The sequence below is a fragment of the Dromiciops gliroides genome, chromosome 6 (assembly GCF_019393635.1).
Source record: "Dromiciops gliroides isolate mDroGli1 chromosome 6, mDroGli1.pri, whole genome shotgun sequence".
NCBI classification, from domain to species: Eukaryota; Metazoa; Chordata; class Mammalia; order Microbiotheria; family Microbiotheriidae; genus Dromiciops; species Dromiciops gliroides.
This window is the reverse complement of record NC_057866.1, coordinates 3,662,107-3,674,480: the sequence shown is the minus strand read 5'-3', so window position 1 is coordinate 3,674,480 and position 12,374 is coordinate 3,662,107. Positions and strand designations below refer to the sequence as shown.

Here is a 12,374-nt window from a genome sequence, read left to right as displayed (position 1 = left end):
AACATGCTCCCCAAAATTTCTTGGGCATAATTGCCCCAAATACATATAGCATCCAAGGGGAGAATGGCCAAAAACTTAAAATACAGAGGTAGTGAGGCATCCTTACAGAGAACACATGTGACAAAAGGGTAATTTCCACCTTCTGGTTACTGAAAGTCCTATTCTTCTTTCATAAAATCCTTATGGAGTTTTTATTAGGTGAATCTCTTTGTTGGGCTGAGTGTTAGTGCTCTTAAAGAGTCCACAGCCCACATATTTCTCTGCTATGATAGGTTATGCTCCCTAAAGCTGCCTTTCTTTGGGTAGTGATCACTCCTGGCCAGAAGAATTATCTCCTGTTGGTTCCATATCTTCAGTAGCATAGTGGGGTGTTGAGAGATTCCCTCTCTGGGGCTTGACTCCAGTTCTCTAAACCAAAAAATTTCCAACACCAGACTGGTTTGCCCAGGGGTATATCACTCAACTGGTCACATGATATTTCACATGTGGGGCCATGTGCCTTCATCCAATGGTCAAAGAACTGTGATCCTTCCAAATTTATTAAGGATTTAGTTTATACTTCTGAGTAATTGATGCAATTGAGATGTCCATGCCATCTCTGATTCTGTTCATTTATGAGAGAGAGAGAGAGAGAGAGAGAGAGAGAGAGAGAGAGAGAGAGAGAGAGAAAAGAGTAGATTGTAGATCCACCAAAAATGACAGCCATGGTCCTTTACATTACCACCCCCCAGGCACTTTCAGAACCCCAATTTTTAAGTATGACTTAGGCAAAGAGCCTAACTCCTGACTGGAGTGGCAATGTGGAGGCACTGAGGATGGAGACATTTTTGAAAAAAATAATAAACATTTTTGTGAAAAGTTCCAACCATTCTGGAGAGCAATTTGGAACTCTGCCCAAAGGGCTATAACTGTGCATACTCCTTGATTCAGCAACACCACTGCTAGGTTTGTATCCCAAAGACATCCCCCAAAAGAAAAAAATACCTATTTGTACAAAAATATTTCTAGCAGCTCTTTTTGTGGTGGCTAAGAATTGGAAATCAAAGGGATGCCCATCAATTGGGGAATGGCTAAACAAGCTGTGGTATTTGATGGTGATGGAAAATTATTGTGCTATAAGAAATGACAAGCAGAATCAGACTGCCTAAAATTACTTTATAGAGCTAGAAAAAATAATAACAAAATTCATCTGGAAAAACAAAAAGTCAAGAATATCAAGGGAAATAATGAAAAAAAAATGCACAGGAAGGTGGGTTAGCTGTACCAAATCTGGAGCTTTACTATAAAGTGGCAGTCATCAAAACTATCTGGTACTGGCTAAGAAATAGAGTGGAGGATCAATGGAATAGGCTAGGCACAGGAGACACAGTAGCAAATGACATTAGTAATACAGTGTTTAATAAACCCAAAGACTCCAGCTTCTGGGATAGGAATTCAGTATTTGACAAAAACTGCTGGGAAAACTGGAAGATAGTATGGCAGAAATTAGGCATAGACCAACATCTTACACCTTATACTAAAATAAGGTCAAAATGGATACATGATTTAGACATAAGAGGTGATACTGTAGGTAAATTAGGAGAGGAAGGAATAGTCTACCTTTCAGATCTTTGGAAAGGAGAACAGTTTATGACCAAACAAGAGACAGAGAATATCATGAAATGCAAAATGGATGATTTTGATTACATTAAATTAAAAAGGTTTTATACAAACAGAAGCAATGCATCCAGAATTAGAAGGGATGCAGAAAGCTGGGAAACAATTTTTATGGCAAGTACTTCTGATAAAGGTCTCATTTCTAAAATATATAGGGAACTAAATCAAATTTATATGAATCCAAGTTGTTCCCCAATTAAGAAATGGTCAAAGGATATGAACAGGCAGTTTTCTGATGAAGACATCAAAGATATCTATTCCCATATGAAAAAATGCTCTAAATCACTATTGATTAGAGAGATGCAGATTAAAACAACTCTGAGATACCACCTGACACCTATCAGATTGGCTAATATGACAAAAAAGGAAAATAATTAATGTTGGAGAAGCTGTGGGAAAATTGGAACACTAATGCATTGTTGATGGAGTTGTGAACTGATCCAGCCATTCTGGAGAGCAATCTGCACAGAGACAGCTATATTATTTAATGATGAACTGTGAAAGACAACTATTCTCACCAACGCAATGATCCAAGACAATCCCAAAGGACTAATGATGAAGCATACTATCCACCTCCAAAGAAAGAATTGATATTGAGGGAACACAGACTGAAGCATGCTATTTTTTGCTTTCTTTAATTTTTTTCTTTTATTTAAGTTTTCTTATACAAAATGACTAATATGGTAATGTTTTACATAATCATACATGTATAACCTCTATCTGATTACTTACTGCCTCAAGGAGGGGGGAGGGGAGAGAGGGAAAGAAGGATAAAAATCGAAACCCACAACTATAAATAAAAATGTTTATTACATTAAAAAATAGTAAACATTTTTATTTAAAGTTTTGCATTCCAAATTCTATCCCTCCTTCCCTCCCTTCCCATCCCCCTTCCCTGACATGATAAGCAATCAGAGGTTACATATGTGCAATTATGTAAAACATTACCATTTTAGTCACTTTATACATGAAAATGAGTAAATTTTAAAAATGAAAGAAATTAAGTGAAAAATAGTATACTTCAGTCTGTGTTCAATCAATATCAGTTCTTTCTCTGGCAATGGATAGTATACTTCATCATTAGTCCTTTGGGATTGTCTTGGATCATTGTATTGCTGAGAATAGCTAAGTCATTCACACTTCTTCATCAAACAATATTGTTGTCACTGTGCACAACTTTCTCCTGGGTCTGCTCACTTCACTATACATCAGTTCATATGAGTCTTTCCAGGTCTTTCTGAAATCATCCTGCTTGTCATTTCTTATAGCACAATAACACTCATTCACCATCATATACCATAGCTTGTTTGGCCATTCCCCAATTGATGGGCATTCCTTTGATTTCCAATTCTTAACTGCCAATGTGGACATTTCAATGTGGGATGAGACATCCCAATGAAATCCTTGCAGGAGGGGGCCATCTCTGACCCAATGGGGCTGTCAGTCACAAGCTTCCCTAGCTACTGCCAAGGGGCAAAGTGACCCAGCAAAGAGGACTTAAGGCCACCCACAAAAGGTACCACTCACTTCCTCTTCATTTCCCTTCCTCATCCTCCCCTTCTCCTCCTCCTTCCAATGATTACAGATTTCAGAGCATGTGACAGTAAACTATGGGGAAGGCGTCATCAATCCCTCCCTCCCCAGCTAATTCTCCTTCTTGATCATCTTTAGAAAAGGAGGAATGTGTGAGTGGACTTTCCCATAAAGAGAAATGACTGAGCCCAGTGGTAAGCCACTACTCTCCAAAGAGGGAACAGAGATTCTCCCAAGATGGGGGTTGGAAGGGAGCCCAGAGGCATCTAGCCCAAACCTGTGCTTGACTAAAAACCCCCTCTACCACAATTGGTCATCCAGCCTCCTCTTGAAGATCTTCAGGAAGGGGGCAGTCTATCTACTCTGGGACAGCTCCCATTGCCAGAAGGTTTTCCTGACATTAAGAAATCATCTGCTTCTCCGGGACTTCCACCCACTGTTTCTAATTCTGTTCTCTGGGGCCAAGCAGAACAAGGCTAATCCATCTTTCATGTGACCTTCAAATACTTCTTCATAAACTCTTTAGATTTGGGGTTGGAAGGGACGTTAGTCATCATCAGGTCTGGCAACTTCATTTCATGGAAGAGGAAACTGAGATCCACCTAAGTTCGGTGACTTTCCCAAGGTCACACAGGTAGCAGCTAACAAAGGTGGAAGTTACATCCAGCTCTTTCCATTGCATGATTCTGTTTCCTAGTATCAGCTGGATCTCCCCGCCCCTCCCCAGCCCAAGTCTCTTCTCCAGAACAAGCCTCCCCAGATGGGGCTACCAGTGCTAGTATGGCTTGGTCTCCAGTCTTCTGATCACTCCATTTCCCCAGCCTTGGAAGCTCTCCAGCCTGTCAGTGTCTTTCCCCAACAGTGGGGAGCTGTCCATTGATCCCCTACTCAGTTTCATCTTAGGAGACCTGGCCCACCATTCTACCCTGTCAAGGTCTTTTAGGAGGCTGATTCAGTCTTTAACTCCCCCTCTGGGGTTGTATCATCTGCCAATTTGATGACACCTTCTGTGGATTCACAGAAATCAAGGGTAAAAGGGTGAATGGCCCAGGGTCAAGTCTGCCTCCTACCAGTGACAACTCTGTAGGTCTGGTCATTCAATGAGCTGCTAATCCACATGGTCATATTATAAGCTGTGCTAGCCCATCTCTCTCTGTCTTCCACATTGATAGCAAGCCAAGTAAGGAGAGTTCAAAAGAAGCATCACTAGGGACATCTCAGCTCTTCATTACTCACTGCCTGAGGGACCTGGTTCAAGTCACTTAATATCTTGGCCTTAGTTTCCCGATCTAAATTCAGTTCAATTCAATTCAACCAGCATTTCTTCAGGCTTTGCTAGGGCTCTGAAGCCCAGTGATAGGCAATATCCTTGCCCTTCCCAGGGTGCTGTGAGAAAGCCTGGGCAGTGCTTGGCAAACCCCAAAGCCCCAAATCCGCATGAACCATGATTAGCAATCGAGCAGGTGTCTGGCTGGGAGCAGAGGTGAATCCGTGAGAGGTTAATGATGAGGCCTTTGTGCAGGCACTTGTCAATCTGGCCATACCTCACTGAGGATGACTGAGACCCACAAGATGATTGGATTGGGGCCTGCTATTGTGGCTCGAAGCTGAACCCCAACCTTTAGGAAGAGAAAGCTCTCCCAGGGCACCTAAGAGGTCCACTGAGGGCTGGCTATGGGCCAGGGGCCTGAAAGCAGCCTTGGGTGAATCCCATCACTTGGCACTCTCTCCCCCACCTATTCCCAGAAACCATCCCTACTCCGCCCCTACCTTCTCGCCCTGACATGACAGAGGGGTCAGTCAGGTGCCTCAGTAGACCTGGAGTCAGGAAGCCCTGAGTTCATATCTGGCCTCAGATAATTCCTTACTGTGACCCCAGGCAAGTCCCTTAGCTTCTGTTTACCTTAGTTCCTCATCTGTAAAATGGTGTTAATAATATTAACTACCAAAAAAAAAATAATAATAATAACTACCTCTAAGGGACAGCTAGATGGCACAGTGGATAAAGCCCCGGCCCTGGATTCAGGAGGACCTGAGTTCAAATTTGACCTCAGACACTTGACATTTACTAGCTGTGTGACCCTGGGTAAATCACTTAACCCTCATTGCCCCGCCAAAAAAAAAAAAATTAACTACCTCCCAGGGTTGTAAGGATCAAATGACACAATAATGACAATGCACTTCCCACAGTGCCTGGCGAATAACAAGTGCCTGTCACTGAGACCTCAGCAAAGTCCCAACAAAGAATTCCTCCATAAACCTCGGAGATTACCCAGGCCCATCCCCCACCCCCCACCCCCCCACCCCCGCCCCGCCCCAGCCACACCTTTGTTCCAGAGAAGAGGACTTGAAAAGCATGGGTGTGTGCATCACATGAGTGTGAGTGCCAGTGTGACCCGGAAAGAACACTGGCCTGCAAGTCAGAGGGCCTGGGTTCACATCCTATCCCACGTCCCTGGGCCTCATCTTCATCACTCAGCGACAGCACTAAATCCATGATCCAAGGCTGCCCATTCCAGCTACAGGCAGCTTCAATTCTTAGGAAGTTTCTCCTCTTGGACCCTCCCCACCCCGGCCCCCCTTGTCCCTGGTTCTTCCCTCTGGTGCCAAATCAGCCAAGCCAACCCCTCCCTTGGCTTAGCGACCCACTGCCAGCCTCTTTTCCACACCTCCCGCCCTTGACTTGCTCAACTCTTCCTGTTCTCCCCCAAACTTACTTTGCATTTGGTTTGTAAATAGTCTGCATTTAAAAAAAGACTTCATTTGCTTTCTATGCATTTGTATTTCCTCATCTCTGTACAAGGACCTTTTTTCTCTTTTTGCCTTCGGGCTTCTGGAGGGGAGGACAGGACACACCATGGTTTTGGGTTTCTGTATCCCCTCTGAGCCTAGCATCGAGCCTGCACAAGGTCAACACTTGCTGAATGGGAGGGAACTGAGCTCATGAGACATGGGGGCGTCATCACATGATTCACATTCAATTCGATGCCTCCATCCCAGAGAGGGGGCCACACTTGCTGTACCACTATAGTCACTGGCAGTGAAGCAGGCTTCCCAAGGCCTCCAGTTCCAGTGCTCTTTGAGGCCTGGTGAGGCCTCAGCTGTGCCCAGGCACACCGCCTTCCTGCCGGATGACTGGCCAGGCTGGCAAACTGCGGTGTGAGCTTCCCCAGGAACTCTCCCTTCCTCTCCTCTCCCTCCAAGATGCTATGTCCCTGCAAGAGCTGGGGCCCAGTCTTCCGAACCCTTTCCTTCCTCCCTCTCTTTGCCCCAGGAGCCCTGGGACTTTGGGGGATACTCAGCCTTCTTTGTTTCCCTCAGTTCCCCCAGAGTCGCCCCAGCAACCCTGCAATTAATGAGGCTTTTTGCCCCTGAAACACAAAACGATCCAGCCAGCTTGGGCTGGGATTCAGAGTTGCCGGGGAGCCCTGCACCCACGGAACCCAGCCTTGCCTGCCTGCCCGATCTCAGTAATGCCTCTGAGTATTCTGTCTGACCAGCTCTACGTCCGAAGGCAGCGAAAGGTGACAACTGCATTCTAGAACGTCGGGAGGGAGGGAAGAGAACGTCTAAGGCTCAGCTGGGGGAAGACAAAGGGCTTGCAGCTCCATTGAGGAAGCCTCCAGATTTGCAGGCCATCGATCTTTTGCATTCCTCTCCACAGGCAGTTGGGTTTCCTGATAATCCTTTCTTTGGCCCCGAGCTCACAGCCTCCTCTGAAGGGAGATTAAATACCTAAATGAAGACATTACTTTGGAAAGGGAAAGTGAGAACCGGTGAGGGCTGGAATGGGAATCCCCCTGAAATAAGAGGCAGACCCTAATTAAGGCTGAGGCAGGGTTGCTGACTAGTTTCCCATCTGCTGAATAAGCCGGGATGATCCTGTCTTTTTGGCCTCCTTCCCAAGGTTGCCCGGACCACGGGGCATACCTTCAAGGGGTGGCTATTCAAACATCTATTTCCTGGAGCCATTCCATGGAGCTAGGTCCAGAATGGAAGGGGGTCATCTGTCTGGAGATCTCCAAGCATGGATTCCAGATAACAGCCTGCCCTGAGGGCTGTGGGAAGGACCCCTGTTCAGATCGGGGTTGAACTGGGGGCTTCTCAGGTTCCTTTGGACTCTTAAGATTCAGGGATTCTAAAAAACAAGAAATGCTGCTTCTAGTTGTGTTCTGTGATGGCCCTGTGATCTTGGCTTCACTGTTTGTGTGTGTGTGTGTGTGTGTGTGTGTGTGTGTGTGTGTGTGTGTGTGTGTGGCTTCAAAAATCATCTGACCCCATCCACTAGCATGTCTGGTAGATTGGCTGGAACTGCACGCACTTGGCAGGGTCCTCTTGACAGAGGATCGGGTGCTGTCCAGCAGGGGCAGCCCAGCAGTGCTAGGGGTGCCTGGATCCTGCTGGGGAGGACTGCCGAGGTCTCTCATCTTCAAGAATATGAACAAGGCAGGACAAGGGGCTGGCCTGGCTGCTGCAGTCCCAGTAGGAGATGAGCAAAATGGATGGCATCTCCTTTTACTGGAGTGATGATGAGACAGGACTCTTGGCAAAGAGCATCTGGGAACAAGGCAGGTTTGCCTTTTGTTGCTGGAAGGGCAGGGAGCAGCAGTAGCTGAGCTGCTATTAGTGGGTGGCTGAGAAATGGGATATTAAGCCCCACACATACACACAGAAAGAAGCTGAGGAGATTGCCAAGAACTCTCTCCCTCTCGGTGGAAGAGAGAGGCAAAGGGCACATGCACAGGGTCTACAAAGAAAAGGACATAAGGAGACATGCACAGGTGTGTATGTGAGGTGGGGAGAATCATCACCAGGAGCACATTCTAGAAACAGAACCATAAATCCAAGTTGGGTGCCAGGGATGGGTGGGCTCAGTGTTTGGAGAAGCCCAGAGAGTCTCCAAGGAAGCAGGGGAGAATTCCTCAAAAGCACAGGCTTGGGCTAAAGGCTGCTTGAATAAGGTTAGGATTTGTGGGATGCGTCATATTCCTTTGCCACCTAAATTTCTCTAGCCCTTGTAAGTAAGAAAGAAAATGGGAACAAAGTCATTAAGAAGGTGGTATCAGCGATGGAAAGCACAATCCAGGGCCTATCAAGGACTGGGAGAGTGGAGATTGGCCTGCACTGTTAAGAAATCTAATCAGAAGAGGGTTTTTTTTCTTTCTTTTTTTCAGGGCAATGGGGGTTAAGTGACTTGCCCAGGGTCACACAGCTAGTAAATGTCAAGTGTCTGAGGCCGGATTTGATCTCAGCTCCTCCTGACTCCAGGGCCGGTGCTCTACCCACTGCGCCACCTAGCGGCCCCCTACAGAAGAGTTTTAAACTAAAAAGGATGAGGGAGGGAGAAAATATATTTGTCTCTGGAAAGGGACACCTTATTTAAATAGAAAAGTATGGGTTAGGGGGCGGCAGGTGGTGCAGTGGATAGAGCACTGGCCCTGGAGTCAGGAGGACCTGAGATCAAATCCAGCCTCAGACACTTGACACTAGCTGTGTGACCCTGGGCAAGTCACTTAACCCTCATTGGGGGGGAGGGGGGGTATGGGTTGAAAAACCAGGCAGCACACTACATGATAGTAAACTGTACTCATGAAATCCAAGGACCAGATTGGAGCAAAGCACAGTGGAGACCATCTGGGGAAAAGTCAACTGAGTCAGAGACAAAATTGATGTTATCATCAGACTAGAAAAAGAACCTGAGCCCGGTCCAAGCTGGGTAGAGGAGGATGGGAGGTGCACACTAGTGGCATCACTAGTGAGGACTAAGGACTTGTACAGAAGACATGAGGGGAAGGGGCAGGTCACAGGTGGGATAACAGATACCATCAGGAATCTTGACAGATCAGAACATTTGGGCCAAATCTGAGAAAATGAAAGAGAAATAGAAAATCTTAAACTCGGGTTTAAAACACACACACACACCTTCCCAAGTACAAAATGAGAGAAAACCTGGCTAGACCGCAGGCGTCTGAAAAAGATCTAGGGGACTCCAGGATCAAAGGGGGTCAGCCAGGGTGACCCAGGCAGCCGCAAAGCTCTGATCAGATCAATCCACCAGACAATATGAAGTGCCCACTATGTGCCAGGCGCTGCTCTAGGTGCTGGAGGGACAGAGAGACCTGCGGCAGGCAGTCCCTGCTCCCACGGAGGCTGCTTGGTCTGGATGCGGAGAAAACTGTGCTCGGGAGAACTGTCCTCAGGTGGCCGGGCTGCCCTGGCGGGTCACGGGCTCCCCCTCACTAGACAGCTACACACCTAAACAGCTCGGAGGCTCCGTTCAAGGGACATTGGGTGCTTGTTCAGGTAAAGGGGATTGAGTGGATGCCCTTCCAACTAACCTGAAGAATCTAAAGGAGGAGGAGACAGACACAGACACAGAAAGAGACAGAAAGACTGAGGTGAGAATCAGTAGACGCTCTTGGTGGGGGGCAGGGAAGGGGACCGACCCGTCTCCCGCCCCGCCTCCCCAGTCTGCTGCGGCGTCACTCTGCCCCACCCCCACCCCGGGCCGGCCCCGCCTCCCTAGCACTGGAAACTGGGTCACCCAGACGGGGCCGCTCCGCGCCGGCGGATCCGGGCCAGGTTTTGGCAGCGCCGCCCCCCCCCGCCCCGCCCCGCGCCGTCCCTCCCCCTCCCCCCGCCTCTACCCCCTCCCTCTAGCTAACGTGGTTGGACAAGACTTCTGGTATTTCCTGCAGCAGGCGCGCTCCGACAGCCAGCTGGGCAGCGTCGGGGCCGGCCCCAGCCCCAGCCTGGGTCCCAGCCCCGGCCCCAGCTCGCACGGCCCCCGATCGTCCCGATCCTGGCCTCGGCCCCCGGGCTGACTACGACTGGGGTAAGGTGTCTGCGGCGTCTGGGGGCGGGGGGCTTTCGTCTCTCTGTGGGAGCGTGGGGGGGGGGGCGAGAAGGGCGAGAGAGCAGGGGTTACGGGCCAGCTAGGCCGAGGGCCCCCCCACCGCCGCCCATCCGAAATGAGAGAAAGAAGCTTGGACTGGGCTCTCGGGGATCCCCCCCCTAACAAGCATAGATATACACACACACCCCACCCGGCGGATCTGGAGGAGGCGGGGCGGGGCGGCCTCACGCCCAGAGCTGGGGTCCGAGAAGGAAGCTGTAGACCTCGCGCCGGGGCACCCCACCCCCAAAATACACACCCCCGCCCCGGCCTCCGTCGGGAATCTGCGGCGCTGGGCTCCACGGGCCTTGGGGGTCTGCCTGCATTTGGCCCTTGCAGCGCCTGTGGGGCGGGCAGCCGTGGCTGCCAGTGGCGGGGGTGGGGGGGTGGCCCGCGGCGCTTGTCTGGCCTGGGCACGTTCGTCTCCGTAGCCCGATACATCTGTTCAGCTGCATCTGAAGTCTGCTCTCTGCCCCTTTAAAATCCAAATTCAGGGGCACCCCCCTCCCCGCGTTCGTGTGCTCGGGAGGGAAGGGCCTGGGTCCTTGAAACCTCTGCCACCTGGCTTTGGGAAACGCAAGGGGTGGGGGGAGCTAGGCGAAGGACGGGCGGGGACCAGTTACTGCGCGCTGAGAAAGGGAAAAGTGGAGGTCTCCGGTCCCTGTGGTGGCACACCCAAGACTGGGCCCCTTGTGGGAAGGACTTCTCCAGAGAGGGCTAGCCTTGGCCCTCTGTGCCCTCCCCACCTGCTGTCCCCTCTGGACTGAGCAATAGCAGCGGAGACTAAGCCTGAAAACCTGTGAGATCCCTACCCCAGACTGGGAAGCAGCACTGCGCTAGGTGACCTCTGAGGTCGCTTGCTCTTCTTTTTCTCCGGTGCTGGAGCCCTGGGCTGCCTTTGGACACAGAACTCCAGGGGCGTCCCTAGGCACCAGCTGCCTTGGATCAAAACCCAGCCCCTTTGTTGGGCTGGGAACAAGAATGGATTCTATGAATGGAAAACTGGGGGGGGGGGCATTGTTTCCTTCCCACCCCCTCCCTCACTTTCTTGCATTTTCCTGAACCTGACAGGGTTTCCAGAAGAGCATGGGACTAGCTCTATGTTGGGTGGGCCCCCAGTCCCTTGCCTGTCCACTGCAGGCGGCTTTGTCATCCCCAGGGGCTTGAGCCTGGTGCCCCTCAGCCTCCCCGGCTCCCATTGTCTCTCTAGGACTGCATGGGACAGGCCTCGGCTTGGTTTCCTTTCCTTGAGGAGTCAGCCCTGGTGTGGATGTGCGCCCTGGCATGGGGCTGGGGGTGGTTGTCCTGGCCTTACCCGTTTAACCAGCCCAATGTGAACAGAATGAGAGATATGGTCTGACTTGATCTCTGAACAATTTGCAATTCAATTTGACAAGCGTGTATTAAGTGTGGGCTCTGGGCAGGGCCCGGTCTAGACAACAAAGACACTGGCTGCAGTTGTCCCTCTGAGGGGAGGAAGCCCTCACCCCCTTCTCCTGGTGTGCCCACTTGGGGCTTGGCCCTCACACGTGTTGCTTGCGTGACTGGCTCACCTTGGGAGCACGAGGCTCAAATTCTCCTCCTCTCCTCCTTGGTTTCCCCACCCCCCACCTGGGCTGAGGCTCAGTTTCTCTCCTGAAGTGCTTCATAAGTGGCTTTGCTATTCATCTGACCCGGTGTCCCGTTTGGTAGGGGCCCATTGTTCCCTGAAAGCCTCTCCTTCCAGGACTGGCCTGGGCTGAGCACAGGGTGGATAGTGAGGGAGCAGAGCCGGGACCTGTTTTAGGAAGTTCTCTTCTTGCATGGCTTAGTGGAGAGTTAGAAAGCCAGCAAAGAGCAAAGAGATCATGTGTGCAAAGTGCTCTTTTATGCCCCTGCTGTATACCAGATGCTGCTGGACTCTGGGGAATGAGAAGCCTTTCCTTCAGGGAGTGTATCTTCTCCTGAGCAATGGGGCAGCCGACAGTTCTCAGGTGAATAGAGGACATATACAACAGAGATGGAAACAGAATATATACAAAGGACTTTAGGAGGAAGCTGACCCGTGGCCGGATTAGGAAGGATTCTGGGGGGATGCCCCACCCATGGGGGCAGGTAGAAAAGGGTGGGGACCATATGGCTCCCCCTGGACAAGGGGGCCCCCTGTGCAGGGAGGCGGTCGTGACTGAGGCTGGAGCACTACTCGCAGTGAGGTTGGTGCCTGAACCCCCACGAGTCAGCCAGCAGCAGAGACATGGCCAAGAGAGTGGGATGGACATGTGGGAGGAACAATGTCAGCCTTGGGAGGGAC

At 50.1% G+C, this 12,374-nt stretch overlaps 1 protein-coding gene across 2 annotated transcripts in view; it reads left to right on the top strand.

Annotated features, from left to right (window-relative positions):
• OSBPL5 (oxysterol binding protein like 5) overlaps positions 1–12,374 on the top strand; it is a 152,899-nt gene that overhangs the window by 33,498 nt on the left and 107,027 nt on the right. Inside the window, exon 1 of one of the 2 annotated variants that reach the window (XM_043971067.1) lies at positions 9,873–10,024. The exons of the other annotated variant lie outside the window; for it this stretch is intronic. The gene's annotated coding sequence lies outside the window, so the exon portion shown is untranslated. Of the gene's footprint in view, positions 1–9,872; positions 10,025–12,374 lie in introns of those variants that run through there. 2 annotated transcript variants of the gene reach the window in all.